The sequence below is a fragment of the Giraffa tippelskirchi genome, chromosome 3, assembly GCF_054371585.1.
Source record: "Giraffa tippelskirchi isolate mGirTip1 chromosome 3, T2T-mGirTip1v1.2.pri, whole genome shotgun sequence".
Lineage (NCBI taxonomy): Eukaryota > Metazoa > Chordata > Mammalia > Artiodactyla > Giraffidae > Giraffa > Giraffa tippelskirchi.
The window spans coordinates 3,868,526-3,885,804 of NC_137277.1; the positions used below are offsets into that span (position 1 = coordinate 3,868,526).

Consider the following 17,279-nt stretch of genomic DNA (forward strand, 5'->3'; position numbering starts at 1 on the left):
CAGCTGATTAGTCCAGACTTAAGCGCTCAGCATTTTACTCAATTCATTTGCATGATGATCTGCTTCAAGCAGGTCTTCTTTATGGCTGAGAAACTTTCCTTCAAAATTGCAGGAAATGTTTACAGTAGAGAAAAGAGTTCAAGCGTATATCATTTAGGACAAAAAGAGAAAAGAAAGGGCAGAAAAGAAAGATGGGAAAAATGAAGGAAGGAAGGAAAGTCAAAAAAAGAAAGGGAGGAAGGAAGAAACTAAGAAAGGAAAGAAAATATGAAGAGAGGTATGTATTAACGCTACATGTGATCGGATCAGAGAACATGGGAAGAGTTCTAGAAACCAGCCCTGCCACAGGCCTGGCGTGTTGCGGTCCATGGGGTCGCAAAGAGTCAGACACGTCTGAGCAACTGAACTGAACTTAATGTATTCATACTGTTGAGTGAAGGAACGATTTTGAGTATTTTAATTTTGTTTTCTAAACTATGCGATCTGTAACTTTCACCCTTCTCTTGTTAGCTTATTTCCGCCCTGGAGTGTCTTCTGCATTCTTTCCTGGGAGAAGGGCAAGGCTCGTTCTCAGGCCCCCAGGTATTTCAGAGGTTACCGTATGAAGCCAGGGGAAGCTGTCGCAGGCAAACCAGGACTTTTTGACCCAGTGGACACCCAGAACCTTCAAAGGCTGTCTACAGTACACAGATTTCCTCAAACCTCTCTGTCCCAGGGTCATCAAATAATTCCTGGAAGCTTTCCAGGTTTCTGAGCTCCACAGTAAAATGCTAAAAACCTCTGTGCTAATACCTCTGGGAGCAAGAATGCTTTAAGCCATTATCACAAACACCTACAGGGAAGTACTTGAAAAATGAGAGCAAGATTAAAACCTGATGGAGTGAGGACTGAAATGCCCAAGGAGGGGAAGGAAAGGCACTGAAGGGGAGGGTGCCAAGGCAAACCCCGCCCCTCCCCGCCAAGGGCCTCAGAGGCACTAACTGAAGTGCAAGCTGCTTCTGCTTAGATCAAGCAATTCTGAAAGCAAGACCTTCCATGGGAATACAGAAAAGAGGATATGCTGCTGCAGTTGATGTATTCATATACACTCAGATACACGCTCACTGAAATCTAATCAGAGCCTCCACATCCCAGTTTGGAAATGGCTCAGTTTTCCCCAGTTGCTCACGGCCACTCCTGCTTCACTGCAGCCTGTTTGTGTTTGTAAACTCCCTGGTGACAGAGCAGTCTTCTGAAGTCATGTTGCAGGGTCAGTTTCTAGAACTCTTCCCATATTTTCTGATGCAACCACATGTAACATTGTTGTCTCCTAGTAAACATGGAAATGGGTCAAGGAAAACATTAGCCTATGTCTGAAAAAAAAAAAAAAAATAGACTGGCTTGGGACTTTGGTTTGAATTCAGGAACCTTGCTGAAATTTTTGTTTTATACCAAGTCTTATTCTGTTGGCCTATAGACGAAGAAATTAGCAAGGAGAAAGGGAGCCAGTTATGCAAAACCCATTATGTATTCAGCTGATTGCAGAATGGACAGGTGCCAAAACAGGCTGAAAACATCTGATCTTCAGTCATTCTAACCGCTCTGTCTATGGAGGGAAGGCTGAATTTGATCTCCTGCAAATGTCTTTCCTTTTCATGTGGATCTTTCTGGCTGGGTGGCAGAGAGGAAAGACCCTCGTTTTGTTACTGACTCACTCACCAGTGTCTGTCCTTCAGGAAGCCTTTTATAACTCTGGAAGTCTAGTTATTCATGTGTAAAGTTAGATAATTTGTTAGATAATGGCTCAATTCTTATGAAAATGAAACTTTTAAGAAATAAGGACTTTTGAGCCTTACTTGTAATTTTTTTTTTAAATTTGCACTTAATTACAAAGTTATTTTAACAGAATACTGGGATTTTTCGATTTGAGTACTTGTGCTCAGTCCCTCAGCCCTGTATCACTCTTTGTGGCCCCATGGATTGTAACCCGCCAGGCTCCTCTGTCCATGGGACTTTCCAGGTGAGAATACTGGAGTGGGTTGCCATTCCCTTCTCCAGGGGATCTTCCTGACCCAGGGATCGAACCTGGGTCTCTTATGTCTCCTGTATTGGCAGGAGGGTTCTTTACAACTAGTGTCACCTGGGACTTCATATAAGTATAATCATGCAGCATTTGCTTCCCTGTCACTGGCTTCCTTCATTGAGCATAAAATCCTCAACTTTCATCTATGTTGTCACTTATTCCAGGATTTCCTCCCTTTTTTAAGCTTAAATAATATTCCACTGTATGCAAACACCGTGTTTCTTTATCCATTCTTCCAGGGATAGATACATAGATTGTTTCCACATCTAAGCTATTGTGAAAAGTACTTCAATGAACACAATGGTACTTAAATCTTTTTGAGATCCTGATTTCAATTCTTCTGGAGAAACAGATTCAGGAGAAGTATGGGAATTTGCTTAGGGTGTTACGCACCAACAATAATTAAATCCTAGGTAGCAAGAGGTGGCTCCAACAGTAAAGAGTCTGCCTGCCAATTTAGGAGACCCAGGATCGATTGCTGGGTCAGGAAGATCCCCTGGAGAAGGAAATGGCAGCCCACTCCAGTATTCTTGCCTGGAGAATCCCATGGACAGAGGAGCCTGGCAGGCTACAGCCCATGGGGTCACAAAGAGTAGGATAGGACTGAGTGACTAGCATACATACACGGCAAGACTCATAAGTTTAGCCTTTTGAAAAAATAAAATGAAATAAAAGGTAGTGCAGTGGCTCAGGCAATGTAGAAAAAGAATGATTTAGAGAATTATTCTCCTACTGTATGTCAAAAGTTGAGCTAAGTGATTCATATCTACTGTACCCTTTAATCTTTGCAGCAACAAAGGGTTGGGGAAGAGAAACCAAGATTCAGAAGCTGAGGAACTTGTCCCAGGACTCACAGAGCTTAGGCGACAGAGACATCCTTCAGGCCCTGGGCAAGCAGACACTAAGTCCCACATTTCTCCTACCATCTGTTTTCATTACCCAATATTCATAGTCATGCTGTTGTGCTGTTACTGACATAGAACACATTGCCAGAATGTGCAAAACATTTCTACTATTGTTTACTTTTTTTTTTTTTTTTTTTAGCTGTGATATTTAGCAGGCAGGATCTTAATCCCGCAATCATGGATTGAACCCTTGCCCCCTGCATTGGGCGCATGGAGTCCTAACCACTGGACTGCCAGGGAAGTCCCTGTTTACATTATTATTTTAAAAAACCTCTATTAACAAGTAATCTACAAAAAGTAAAGACAGACTCTTACAGGACAAAATAATTCACTTTAGTTTTTAAAACATTTTCAGAATTTTCCTATATCCTTTTTGTTAGATACTTAGAATAGGAAAAAGGAGTCCAGAATGGTAGTGACTTAAAGACAAGGAAGGGAAAAGCCTGTGAAAATAGAACAAAGGAAGGTCCAAGGACTGGAGTCAGGACCTCAGGTAGAACAAACAGCACTCCTGGCTAGACCAGCTTACACAGGGCAGGCCCAGGGGGCGGAGAAAACATATAAAAAGAGGAGCCAAAGGGCCGGGGGTCTCTCTCTCCCACGCGTGCTCTCTCTCTCTCTTTCTCTCTCTTCTCTTCGCATCTTTTGGGTGGGCATGCCCTCACACCTTCAAAGATGCATTTTCCTTTTATTTTCTAAATAAAACTGAGCTGTAACACAGAGCTGTAACACTGCTCTGTCCGAGAGCTATAACACGGTCTGTCCAACTGCTGCGCCGAGGGGTTTAACGTCCGTTGCTTCAAATTTTTGTTGTGACGAGACAGAACTGAGGAAATTACACTCCCCTGATACTTTTGAAATTATATTTAATAAGAAAACATCAGATTAAAAGATTTTTGTGGAGTTGAATCACATTTTCTTGACTTAAAAATAGGGCATAACATGAGAGTTGCGAGTTAGGTTTTATTTGGGGCAAAATCAGATAGATCTAAAGACTGCTCCAAAGAGGCAGGGGAAGAAAGTCTGCATATATGTGATTTTGGTAAAGAGGGGGGCACGTGCAATCAAGCACATATTTTTTCCAAAAGGTATCTACTGATCTCAAGAAGCTTCTGCTAGTCATGAGAAATAGTTGTCACCATGATGGATTTTAGTGCTTTTCTAGATATGAGGAGATACAAGAATTGGGCTCATAAAATTAGCTCCTAAGAATATTTAACTATCTGAAGACCTGTCCTGCCAGTTTTCCCAGAGCACAGAATGCCTCATTTTTGCTCTGTATCTTGAATTCCTCCCAGCAGTGTTGAAGGTAAGCAGCTGCAGGGGCACATGATTTAGTCCTCATTGATGGTGGATGGAAAGCACTCACCACAATTGCCAATTTGCGGCTGACAATTTCAAAAACACCTGATACATTGAAACACGCATGTTATCTATTGCTTGTTCAGTACAGCTTGGAAAACTTTCGAGTGGAGATGGAAGTAGGCTTTTGAATGTCAGAGGTAAGGATTGCCACCTGCAAACTTGATTTTCTCAGCCAAACATGTTACTCAGTCTAGACTTGTGCTTAAGGCAGAATTTTTGAACTAAAACCTTCTCCAAAGAACACTGTGAGACTAAAGTCAATAGATGATGATTAAATGCCTGGGTGTTTTTTAAGTATTTCACTAAACAGAAGAGATTAAGAAAACCAAGCATCATAAATCTGCTTGTCCTTGGCCTACATACAGTCTAATAACCAAATAAAGAATTTGAAACATCTTAATCCTTTTGACTGGAGGAAGATGAACTCATGTCATTGTACCGCATTCTTCTTAAGTGAGACTGTACGGTTGCCCACTTTCACTAACTGAAATAAAGACATTTTAAGGCAGCTCTAACCTGATGTTGGTTGGCTAAAGCTGAAGCTGATACTTTGACCACCTGGTGACAAGAGCTGACTCACTGGAAAAGACCCTGCTGCTGGGAAAGAGGGCAGGAGAAGAAGAGGGTGGCAGAGCATGAGATGGTTAGATGGCATTAGCAACTCAACGGACATGCATTTGAGCAAACTCCAGGAGATAGTGAAGGACAAGGAAGCCTGGCGTGTGGCAGTCCATGGGGTAGCAAAGAGTCGGACATGACTTAGCAACTGAATAACAAGCTGAACTAGGATCTGACAAGGCTTTCTCCTGGGATATCAGGGGATCCAGAGAAAGCTTCCTTTTGTCAAATGTCTCATACTGTTGGTCCTTCTTCAAAGCGATGATGGGCAAAGAAGCCAACAGAGGGCTGTGGGCTTGATTTTGTACAGATGGTAGGTATGTATCACTCAGTGTTACATGATGAGGCTAAGTGCTACTGATCAGCTTCTTAACGTCTACAATTTGCTCTTTTTATTCCTGTTTGATGAAATGTTCTCAGCAAAACTTGATAGCAACAAGCCTGGTGTGAAATGATGGGGAAAAAGAAAAGTAATGACTTGTTCTTTAAGAAAGTCTCTTATAAGAGCAACATCATTACAATTTGGAAAATTACAAGCCTAAAGCAGTAACTTAGACAGAAGGGATTGTCCTTTTGGGGACTAATTCTTTCATAAAGGGCCCCCTGTGGTCCTCTATTGTCACAGGTGTCTGATTCCTATCTGTACACTTGCCTAAAGCTAAGTGGGTGTGAGGGAGAAAGGGATGGCCCTCATCTATAAGACTCCAACCCTCCAGGGCAGCCCACTGTCAAATCGCACCAGGTAAGCGTCCCTCTCATTTTTCAGTTACCACTTCAGCATGGGTCATACTCCTTCCCACTTTCAGCATCAGAAACTGTCTTTACTCCACAGCACAGAAACCAAGACTTGTGTTCTATGCTCCCTGCTTGCACAGTATATTGCTAAAAATCTAGGTAAAAAAAAAAAAAAAAAAAGATTGATAATTGCCAATGATCATTTCCTTTGTTTTGACAAGTCAAGGGTGAAATGCAAAACCTCATTTGCATCAGCAGAGTCAAAAAAAAAAAAAATCCTTCATGGAAGGATGATGGATCAAGGGTGGGGTGGGGAATGGGGATGAAATACCATAAGGGGAAGTGATGACTATGTTGGTTACAGGTTCAAATTAATTCATTAAAGGTATTTATCAAGTTATAATTTTAGTTAAATAGATAGCTAGTAACCCACATTCCTTACACTTACCCTTCTATACTTCCCATGAAGAGATTGACGCCAAACCTTTCTGGTCTGGACCGTTTCTTTTAACCATCAAATATAGCCCTAGAGAGTCTGCCTCTGGAAGCAACAAAAATAGCCCTGCCATCCCACCACAAAATAGAGTGTTCCTGCTGCCTGTCTGGTTCTCTTCTGACTGATCTGACGTGCTGGAGGAGCATTCAAACTGGGACCTAAAAGGTGGAAAGAAGGATGGAAGATGCCTTTTTTCCCCTAAGCCTCCCTCCACCAAAAAATACATTTCTTGCCTACTCCTGTGAAATACAGCTGAAGAAGCAGTAGGCTGGGCCGGAGGATTGCAGTTGTCCTAAGTAAATCTGTTTTGACTTTCCAACTGTCATGGGTCCCTTACAATACCTTGCCTTAGAAACTCCCCAAAGCTCTGTTAGAAGACAGGAAGGTACAGATTAAGATGGATAAATAAATAAAAGAAGGAAAGAAAGAAGAGGCGGAGAGACTGCAGCCCCACATTTCCTTATTGGTGATGTATTACGGAATCACTCCTCAGCTCAGTGCCAGGACGGTGCTCGGGGCAAAGGGAAGCTCTGTCAGGACAAGACTCTTCCCCTGACTGAGGCATTCTTTTGTCCTGCGGAGGAACCTCCTCTAGTTTTAACGACTTTGACAAGAGGTGGGGAAGAGGCCCGCGTAGTCATTTCTAACAAAGGTCTCATTGACACAAGTTTATGATTTTTGTCCGAAATCACTTCCTACCAAAGAACAAGACTTTGAAGTCTATTCTTTGTTCAGTCATGCTTATTCTGATTTCTTTAAGATGAAATAAAAGACCAAAAGAGAAAAAAAAAAAAAACAACCTCTAAAACAAAACCCCTGCTGCCTTTAAGACTAATTCCCTGTACCTGAAAAACTTAAAACTACTTCTGCTTAAAGGACCACAAGTCAAACATCCAATGTTCCCTCAAGGTTGTTTATGTCACACCTTGGATTGCTAAAACAGAAAGTTAAGTAGCTGATAAATTTCTCCTCTGTATATGGTTTATTCCATTTCATGTGAGTGTGTGTGCGACGTGTAAGTGTGTATGAATTGGGGCTATTCAGTGTGGAAACGCGAGCACATTTCTGGAACGGCAGCCGTTTCATTTTCTAGATTTTTTGTGATCCTTTTGTGACAGTTTCCACCTATATATATATATATATATATATATATATATACACACACACACACACACACACACACAACACACACTCACGTATATATGCATCATTTTTTACACTGCAATAGTTTTCCAACTCAAATCTAAGTTAAGCTTAAGGAAGGCAGCCTTGTCACTGTAAATTACTGATTTCTGGGAAAGTTTATTCTTTTTGGGGGGGTTGTGGGCAGGGTGCATGTGGCTGATGAGTATTTTCCCCGGGTCGAGGCCTGGTTACTCTTGCTGGTGTGTTGCTTTCTTTGGTTGTTAAGTCGTGGTGGCCTAACAATTGTTTGCGTTGTTCCGTTCACCTGGCCCCCAGCTGTCCATCCGTCCTATAAAACCATGTTGAAAGCTCACAGTGTAGGATACAAACACCAGTCAGGGAATCAAACTGTGAGGGAAGAAATGCAAACGCACGTGTCCTCGTGGAGGGGGAGGGGGAAGGTGGGCCTGCAGGAGACACTTCATGAGCAGTTTTAGTCCAGACCACAGACGTTATAAAATCGCTGCAGAAGACTTCCTGTAGCTTGACACTCTGCTCCTTCAGCCAAGTGTACTCAATGTATTTTACTTCTTATTAACTTTCCTTTCATACTGAACTTTATATTGTAAACCACCTCCTTTTATTGTTATCCACTGAGGAGCAGTTTCTTGGCAAAGAGTGAGGGTGAAACGGTGCCAAAAACCTTTTTTGGCACAGGCTATCAATTAAAACTGATATACCAACCTAGTGGAGAGAGATTAGAGCATTTCCCAGCACTGAGTTCTTGATGATTTCAGAATGGGGCAAGAGAGTTCTCCATGCTGTTTCTTCAGAGGAGATGTCGTGTCCAAAATGATTCTTTCGAATGTAGTATCAGCAACTTGTCATCTGAGAAGCCATATTTAAATTAGTTTGTTTTCTTTACCTCACGCTTTTGTTTCTTTCTTTTTCTTGTAGCTATTTTTTAAATTTGAAATATGGATGAATACCATATTTTTAAATGGGTTGCAGTAAGAATACAAGATCAAAGATAGAAACAGGACACAGTTAAGGACACTTCACATTAATAATAGGTTTGCTGTTGAAAAATGACCTCAGAATTCAAATACCAAAATGAAACCCTTGGGAAAGTGTCAGGAGCAGTGGATAAAGGGTTAGAGTGAAGTCTACACAGAAGTTCAAATATTAGGCTAAATGCATGAATAGCGAACGTGTTAGTGATTCAGTCGTGTCCAACTCATTGTGATCCTATGGACTGTAGCCCGCCAGGCTCCTCTGTCCATGGAATTCTTCAGGCAAGAATATTGGAGTGGGTAGCCATTTCCTCTTCCAGGACAACTTCCTGGCCCAGGGATCAAACCCAGGTCTCCCACATTACGGGCATATTCTTTACTGTCTGAGCCACCAGGGTAGCCTGCTTAAATGCATAGTATAACAATATCACCTTCAGTCAAGACTATTAAGGCTCTGGAGTCTTTCCCAGAACATCTGTTCAGGTTCTAATGCTGTGGAAGCCAGTGTGGCACAGTGGCTTGGCCTGGGCTCCGAAGTCAGGATATCTGAGATTAAAGCCCGGGTTTATGTTTATGATTTTCTAGCTGTGTGATATTTAGCCAGCTACGTAAAGTCTCTGTGTCTCCATTTTCTCATCTGAAGTCAGGGGAGGCAACAGCAGTTACTTCATGGGAGTTTTGTTAGGATTAAATGAGGAAATTTACGGAAAGTGTACGGTGTGGACTAGCAGTGCATGGTGGCAGAGAAATCACTGACTGTTCCAAACATCAGAATCTGTGATTTCTGTTCATGCAAAAAATCTCCCTTCTGTCAAAGGTCATTGATGCTCTAGGAATTCAAATTCATTCCTTCTTCTGTCATGGTAATGAGGGTTTTCTGAGGGATCCTCACACTGCAAAATAGTGTGGACCGGACCACTGCACTGGAGTCCGTTACAGAAAGGAAGAAAGTGAATCTAGAACGACGGTGATGCGCTGCGATTCCAGTTCAGCAAAGACTCCTGGACACCAGTGAGAGCGAGTCTCGTCTGAAGAACCCTTCCCCGGTTCAGGCCTCCCGATGTTGCACGGGTTCAGATCTACCAATGAGCTCACAGACTCTATCGCCCAGCTCATAAAAAGACAAGTCTCTCTGAATGAAATCACAGCCCCATACAAGAGCAGAAGGATTGGCTGAGTATGTAGGTGCCGGGACTGTGGACCACAGCCCTGCTCAGGGGAGGCCCTGAAGGATGTCCTTTAAAGGAGACCCCACAGCAGTGAAGGGAAAGACCTCCCAGTGGGCAGCACTTTGGCCAGGGCCCCTGGTTATCCACTTTTTGTGAACAGGAAAAAATAGCCTCAAGTAAGAAGACACACGGACTCGTGGGCAATGAGAAATGCCTTGGCTGACTGGGTGGGGACCTGGGGGACTGGGGACAGCAGTGTGGGGAAGAGGCGTGAACGGGGATGAACACAAAGAGTGAGGACCTTTGTAGCTCAGATTCACGGTGAGCAAAGGACAGCGTCCACTGCAAGGAAGACAGAACCCGGGTACGGAACGATCCAGCCGGTGGATGCCAGCCAGCCTCGACGCCCTTAGGAACCAGTGCTCAAGCAACAGGCTCGAGTACAGAGCCGCTCTGATGGCAGAGCTGGAGGTACAGGCTCAGCAGCCAGGGGCGCCTCCGCCGCGGGTGCCACTGGTGGATGCCTGACCTGCTAGCAACAGAGACCAAGGCCATCGTCCACCCTCCCCACTTGAGTCAAATCCCTCCTGTGTATCAGCCAGCCATCCGGCGGCATCTCGGAAAGAGAGCGTGTATTTTGGACATGCGTGTGCATTTCTCACCCTCCGTGGCTCAGCGGCCATTACACTCCCAGGTCTCATAGAGTATCTGGTCAACTGCCATGGGAATCTCACACGACATCACCTCTGAGAAAGGGCATGCTGTGTAGCAAAAAAAAAAAGGTGCAACAGAGGGCACGTGACCATGGAATGCACTCTTCCTACTGTATGGCACATCATCCAGAAGCGGCTGGGTCAAACAGCATGGCCTCTTGAAGGTTCGCCCCAGCACCAGGTTGGAGGAGACTCCCTGTGAAGATGGGTCAGCGTCCTTCAGGGTGCAGCACACGTCCTAAACCAGCTCAGAGTTGGTGCTGTCCTCGTGGGTTTGGGAATCAAAGCCAGAGATAGGGGTGTATCCATTCCTACTCACACCTGGTGACTCATGTGGACAATGCACGTCTCCCTCCCCTGCAACTTCAAGCTCTATGTTCTAGACATCCTGGTTTTCAGAGCAGCTATTCTCAGCAGGAAACCCAGTAAAAATTCCACTAAAGTTAAGCTAAAGCTGTCACATATAATTTGGGGATCTTCACAGCAGTCAACTGCAGGCACAGAGAGTCATTTCCAGGAGGAGACTGAACCATTGCTATGAGACACAGTCAGGGAAGAATATATTTACCACTGGGCCTCTCATGGTATTCTCATGTCTAGTTTTAACTATAAATGGTGAAGCGTCTACAAACAAGGGGCTTCCCTGGTGGCACAGTGGTAAAGAATCTGCTGTCAATGCAAGAGATGTGGGTTCAATCTCTGGGTCAGGAAGATCCCCTGGCAAAGAGGAAATAGCAACCCACTCCAGGATTCATGCCTGGAAAATCCCAAGGACAGTGGAGCCTGGTGGGCTATAGTCAATGGGGTCACAAAGCGTCAGACATGACTGAGCACACACGGATGCACCTACAAACAAACTCCAGGCTCAGAGCCTCGAGGATGAGATTCTGGGTCACCCCATGATGCAAGCTTCCCCCCGGACCAGCAGAAATGCAAGGAAAGGGGAGAGACACACAGAGGAGGTAATGGAGGAAAGAGACAGTGGGTATCGGTTACTCCTGTGGGACCCACAGCAGCAGCAGGGACTAGTTAATCTCCCTAACACTCCTTTTTCCAGGGTTGCTAAAGCTGTAATGGGGCATGGGGATCTGGGGGATGAGATGAATTTAAGCCTGATTCATTCCCTTGCATGTGCCAAGTACTCCATAATCAAGGTAACACACATATTATATGACCTAACTTTTCCAGATATCTGGAAAAGTTTTGAAAGATCACACACCCTTTCAGTGATTCTTTCCTTTTTTTCAATCTGGATTTTCTTTTTGCTCAAGCACAGGAATTTGTCTTTTACCGAGTGGCCCTCCCCAGAAGTTCTTCATAATGTCTCTGAGAAATGCTTATGTAGCCCACAAATCTGTCATCCAGCTCCCTGGAGTCAGGCGGCTAGTGTGCACTTTTTTGGTTGCCTCTTAGAATTTCAAGCATGGCCCTGATCATGGTAATGCCACTTCTGCTATAAAACTGTATCTCTTAAGACTGCTCGTGCTGCAAGTCACAGGAAATTCATCTCAAACGCAGCAAAGGGGATTTATCGGCTTCCATAACAGGAAGTCCATCTTGAGGGAGGGTTTCAGGGCTGATGAACCAGAATCAAGTTCATATCTCTTCTGCCTTCCTCTGTCCTCAGGGTGTCAGATTCCTCCTATGTCTGACTCTCCTCCCTGCCCACTCCCCTTGACACTGCGGCCATGCAAGTCAGCCAGTAACAATAATACCACGTGTTTCCTCATTCTTTTTAAAAAGGAGAGTGTGTGACCCATCATTCCAAAGAACAGTGCAAAGATATGACCTGATGGCTTGGCTTAAGTCACACACCTGCTACAGAATGAATGTGTGTGTCCCCACAGAACTCGTATGCGGAGACCTAATCCCCACTGTAATGGTACTTGGAGGTGGTGCCTTTGGGGGCGATGAGGTCGTGAGGGTGGGGCCCTCATGAATGGGATTAGTGCCCTTACAGAAGACACCCTGGAGAGCACCCCCCCAACTTCTGCCGTGAGAAGACACAGCAAGAAGACTATCAGTGGACCAGAAAGCGGGCTCTCACCAGATATCAAACATGCTGCTGTCTTGATCTCGGACTTCCTGCCCTCTGGAACTGTGAGAAATTAATTTCTGTTGTTTTTTAAGCCACCCAGTCTACGGTATTCTGTTATAGAAGCCCAGACGGACTAAGATTATACCCAACTATGAACGAATAGACATGGTGAAGTAATAACATATCCTGCTAGGCTGAGCCAATGAGCCCCCCACCCCTTAAGCTGGGATAGGCTCAGTTTCATCCAGAATGTACTATGTTGAGGAGAAGTAAACAAAGATGAGCCTGGGAACTGTTAGAAAGTGAAAATGGATGTGAGAACAGAACCAACAACGTTCACTAAAAGCACCCTTTTTTTTCAATCATGGACAAACCCCCAACCCCAACCCACTTGTCCAGCCCTTAACTCCCCACTGAGCTGAAGGCATAAGAAGTATCAGAACTTGGAAAATATATAAACGAAGTAAAATCAAAAGAAAAAAACAATCTTAACATGACCGTAGGTAAGACAGCTGCTAGACTCCATAGGCCAGTCTCTACCGCACAGAAGATCCTTTGTCCAGCTCTTCTGAAACGTCACTGCGCGTGCTCATCCTTGGACATCTGAAAATGCTGGACCAAGGCCCGAGATCCTGAGATTCTAACAAGTTTCCAGGTGATTAAAGATGCTGCTCTGAAGCCCCCACTTTGACAGCTGCTCTTCTGAACCAGAGCCTGTCAAAAGGCTCACCTCTGAAAGGAGGCACCCTCCAGCTTGCCTCTTCTCCTGGAAAGAAGCAGAAGTTCCTAAAATGACATGCCCGTGGAGTTTTAAGTTTGCCTCCAAGAAAGACAAACTTTATAGTATCAGAGAAAGTTTAACTTTGTGTCGTTTCCAGTCTCTCCCTCTGAGCATAATTATTGCTTTACCAGGACTTATTAAAAAATGTCTTTATAGCGTCTTTTCTAAACACCAAGGTGTATATTTCCTCAATACCAGCAACAAAAAAAAAGTAAACAAAAAAAGAACTATGTGAGGTGATGGATATATTAATTATTTTGATCTTTGTAATTTTTCCACAATGTGTATCAGATTATCACACTGTACACTCTAAATATATACAGTGATATTTTTCAATTATTTCTCAATGAAAAAATTTTAAAAATAAAAAAGAATACTATCAAATTTAAAAACTGCACAAATAAAAGCTTTAAAACATAATTTTCCATACGTACAGCTTTCAAAATTCTTTAAATTATAGGATCTAATGAAAATAAGAATACATAGATATGCATGTGTGCCTACATGTGTGTCTTTGTATGTAACCCTGACAGACACATGTGCTTACTGTCATGCCCATGTTTCACGGCATGCTTACTTCTCCTGCTCATCTCTTTTGTGGTTTTGGGTGGTCTGAGAATCTGAAGAGCATTTATAGCAACGTTTCTATTTAAGTATACATTTCAATTCAAAAACAACTAACTTCTCAACATTTCAAGCAAAATTCACCTGCCCAGAGAAGACGGCACAGAAGCAGAGAACTGCAGTCGAGCAGAACAGCAGCTCTCCTGACTCAGGGGCTCACAGGACGACCACTGAGGCTTGGTAAGTGGGAGCGTAACCAGATTTCCCCAGATGAACTGAGTTTGTGACAAATATAAGAATGAAGCAATATTAGTTCTTGGTTATTCTACTCATGAGCTCCCCTGGTGGCTCAGTGGTGAAGAATCTGCCTGCCAATGTAGGAGACAAAGGTTTGATCCCTGGGTCGGGAAGATCCCCTGGGGAAGGAAATGGCAACCCACTGCAGTATTCTTGCCTGGGAAATCCCATGGACAGAGGAGCCTGGCGGGCTACAGTCCACGGGGTCACAAAGAGTCGGACACGACTTAGAGACTGAGCATGATTCTGCTCATATTGCTTATTTAATGCAAGTTTTTTGATATCTGATTCTCTTGAATTCATGATGATCATATTTAGCTGGCAACAGAGACAAATACTTCTTAAAGAAACACATGTTGGGGAGGGAATGGAATGGGCTTCAAATGGGGGCACTTTCCATTGAATCTGAAGCCTGCAGAAATGCCTTTCCAGGTGTGGATGGCACTTAGGCATGAGTCTCTCCCAGTGGTTCTGCCTTTGTCTGTAATTAAAGGGCCAGAAGCTAGTTTTATATATAACTCAAGGCAATTGTAAAATATAAGTATATTTCCCCTCTGTTTAAATAAATGAAATAATTTGTCCCATAATCACATTGGTCTCTGTGAGCTCTTGAAGTTTTATGAAGGTGTAACTCATGAGTCACACTGTTACTTTGGTTATTAAAGCTTGAGTCTCGTAGTACTTTTTAAAAAATATGAATCCTAACTTTGTGTAACTTTAAAGAATGGAAAGGCCTGAAGACGCATCACTAAAGGAATGGTAAGATCCTGGCAGCTCCCTGTCGATCTGAGAATGATCTGTGCAGCATCAATCATGCGTTAGGTGTAGCGTCAAGTGGCCATCAGACAGGGTGGCCCAGAGCATGCACTCTAAAGCTGGACTGTCTGGGCATAAATCCCAATGTGGTCACCTGTTAGCTGGTTATGATGCCTTGGGAAAGATGCCTAGAATGTCTAATCTGTTTCCTCTGCTGGATAAAAGGGAAAATCACAGCATCTTCTTAGGGATGCTGGTAGAATAAATGAGTTCATAATTGTAAACCCCTTGTGTGTGTGCACACGTGTGTGTGTGTGTGTGTTCAGTCATGACCTACTCTTTGTGACCCCACAGATGGTTGCCTGCCAGGCTCCCTTGTCCACAGGATTTTCTAGACAAGAATACTGGAGTGGGTTGTCATTTCTTTCTCCAAGGGGTCTTCCCAACTCAGGGATCGAACCCATGTCTCTTGTGTCTCCTGCATTGGTAGGCGGATTCTTTACCACTGCACCACCTGGGAAGTCCCTGTTGACCCCTTACCTCTCCCTACTGAAGTAAGTACTCGATAAGTGTCAGAGATTGTTGTCACCTCAGTTAAGTGGCTCTGAGCGAAGGGAGAATTTTCTCCCCAAGGAACATCTGGTGATGTAAGGCGACATACTTGACTGTTAGGCCTGGAGATGTGGCGAATACTGGCCTCTAGTATATGGATGCCAGAGATGCTTCTGAATATCCCACAATGCACAGCCGTCACCAACCAGGAATTATGCAGCACAACAGCGCCTGGGTGAGAAACCACGCCACAGCATAAACTGTATCTCGTACATCAAGCATATCTCCCAGAACGAAGTCAAAATAAATGGGTAAAAACCAGAACCACCTAACTCTTAACCCCCTTCACCCTGTTCTCTGTATGGTAGGAGGCATAGCTTGCCTCTCTTTGTACAGTCCAGAGAGCAGCTCATACATCACAAGTGAACAGCTCAGAATTTTCACAAACTAACCTCACCCATGTAACTAACACCAGGACCGAAAGTTAGTGTATTAATAAGACCCCAGTTATGATCTTCACTAAATATACTGACTTTTCTTGACCTGAAGGATCGTAAAAGATTTTTTGTGTTGTTTATACTTTATAAACATGGAATTGCAATTCCAAAACATAAAAATGGAATTATACAGTAAGTATTTTTCTGACTGGGTTTGTTTTTCTCAAACATCATAGTTTTGAGATTCACCCGCATTATTGCAAATAGTCCTCATTTGCTCAGTCTCACTGCTGTGTAATATTTCACTGGACAAATGCACCTGACATGGTAAGATTACCCATTGCACTCTTCAAAAGCATTTTGGTAGCTTTCAACTTGGGGCTATTACAAATGGTGTGGCTATGCACATCCTAGTACACATATTTCTGTGCATAAATACATGAATTTCTGTTGAATATATACAGCACTGGAGGAGGAAAGGGCCACCCACTCCAGTTTTCTCACCTGGGAAATCCCACGGACAGAGGAGCCTGGCAGGCTACAGTCCACGGGGTTGCAATGAGTCAGACAGGACTGAGCAGGCCCGCATATGGAGCATAATCTTTGAAACTAGCAGAACACCCAGCCATGATTTCCCATTACAGTGCAAATCAAATCCAAGGTCCTTTCAGCAGACACGTTTCCTAGGTTGCCTGATTTTTTGGCAACTTCGCCTGTGCATTTTATGGTTGCCTTCATTTCCTAAAGGGCTCCACTTTGGACAGTGAAGATGTTTTTTATCCTAATAACATCTTACCTAACCTTCTGCACTTATGTTCCTGACTCTACCTGAAAACCTCCCAGCACCCACTCTGCCTCAGCCACACTGTTCTCCTCTCATTTCACAAGCATGTCACCAGTTCTTTATGATTCAACACCTGTCATGTATATCCACTTCTCAATTCTGGGAACAGCTGAAATCTTTTCATCTTCCACATCTGAGTCCAGCTCACCATTGGACTAGGGAACTCATTATGTCGTTGTACGAAGCAGCAGTGATAACCTCCAGTTAATCCCATGTATTCTGTAGGACCCAATAACAAAGGTCAGGGATGGAACAGGAGTAATTATAAAAGCATACCTGACCCCCAGTTTCTCCTTTACTTAAAAGTAAGACTGTTGTTGTTCAGTTGCCAAGTCATGTCTGACTCTCTGCGACCCCACGGACTGTAGCACGCCAGGCCTCCCTATCCTTCAGTCTCTCCTGAAGTTTGCTCAAACTCATGTCCGTTGAGTCGGTGATGCCATCTAAGCATCTCATCCTCTGCCACCCCCTTCTGTTCCTGCCCTCGGTCTTTCCCAGCATCAGGGTCTTTTCCAATGAGTCGTCTCTTTGAATCAGGTGGCCAAAATGTTGGAGTAAGACCGCTCGTCACCCAAAGGCAGGCAGGGACTTGAATTTTCATGTCATCATGATTATCATAATGAGGGGAATTTTAATGTAGCAGAGGGTGCAAATGCAGAATCCACAGCACAAGAGACGCTTGCTTTCAGAAAGAGCCTTGAATTTATCTCCATTTTAATGTCTCTCCACATTTTAAAATATTAGTTGAAAAGGGGGATTTGAGAGGACGGAGCAGCCAAAGTAAACACTCAACACACTGTTCTACTAGA

At 43.7% G+C, this 17,279-nt stretch overlaps 1 protein-coding gene across 5 annotated transcripts in view; it reads right to left on the reverse strand.

Moving 5' to 3' along the window:
• LOC145543544 (uncharacterized) overlaps nucleotides 1-17,279 on the reverse strand; it is a 677,688-nt gene that overhangs the window by 554,747 nt on the left and 105,662 nt on the right. Inside the window, exons 3-5 of one of the 5 annotated variants that reach the window (XR_014080781.1) lie at nucleotides 16,544-16,689; nucleotides 15,335-15,420; nucleotides 12,970-13,005 (exon numbers count right to left, since the gene is read on the reverse strand). The exons of the other annotated variants lie outside the window; for them this stretch is intronic. The gene's annotated coding sequence lies outside the window, so the exon portion shown is untranslated. The remainder of the gene's footprint in view (nucleotides 1-12,969; nucleotides 13,006-15,334; nucleotides 15,421-16,543; nucleotides 16,690-17,279) is intronic. 5 annotated transcript variants of the gene reach the window in all.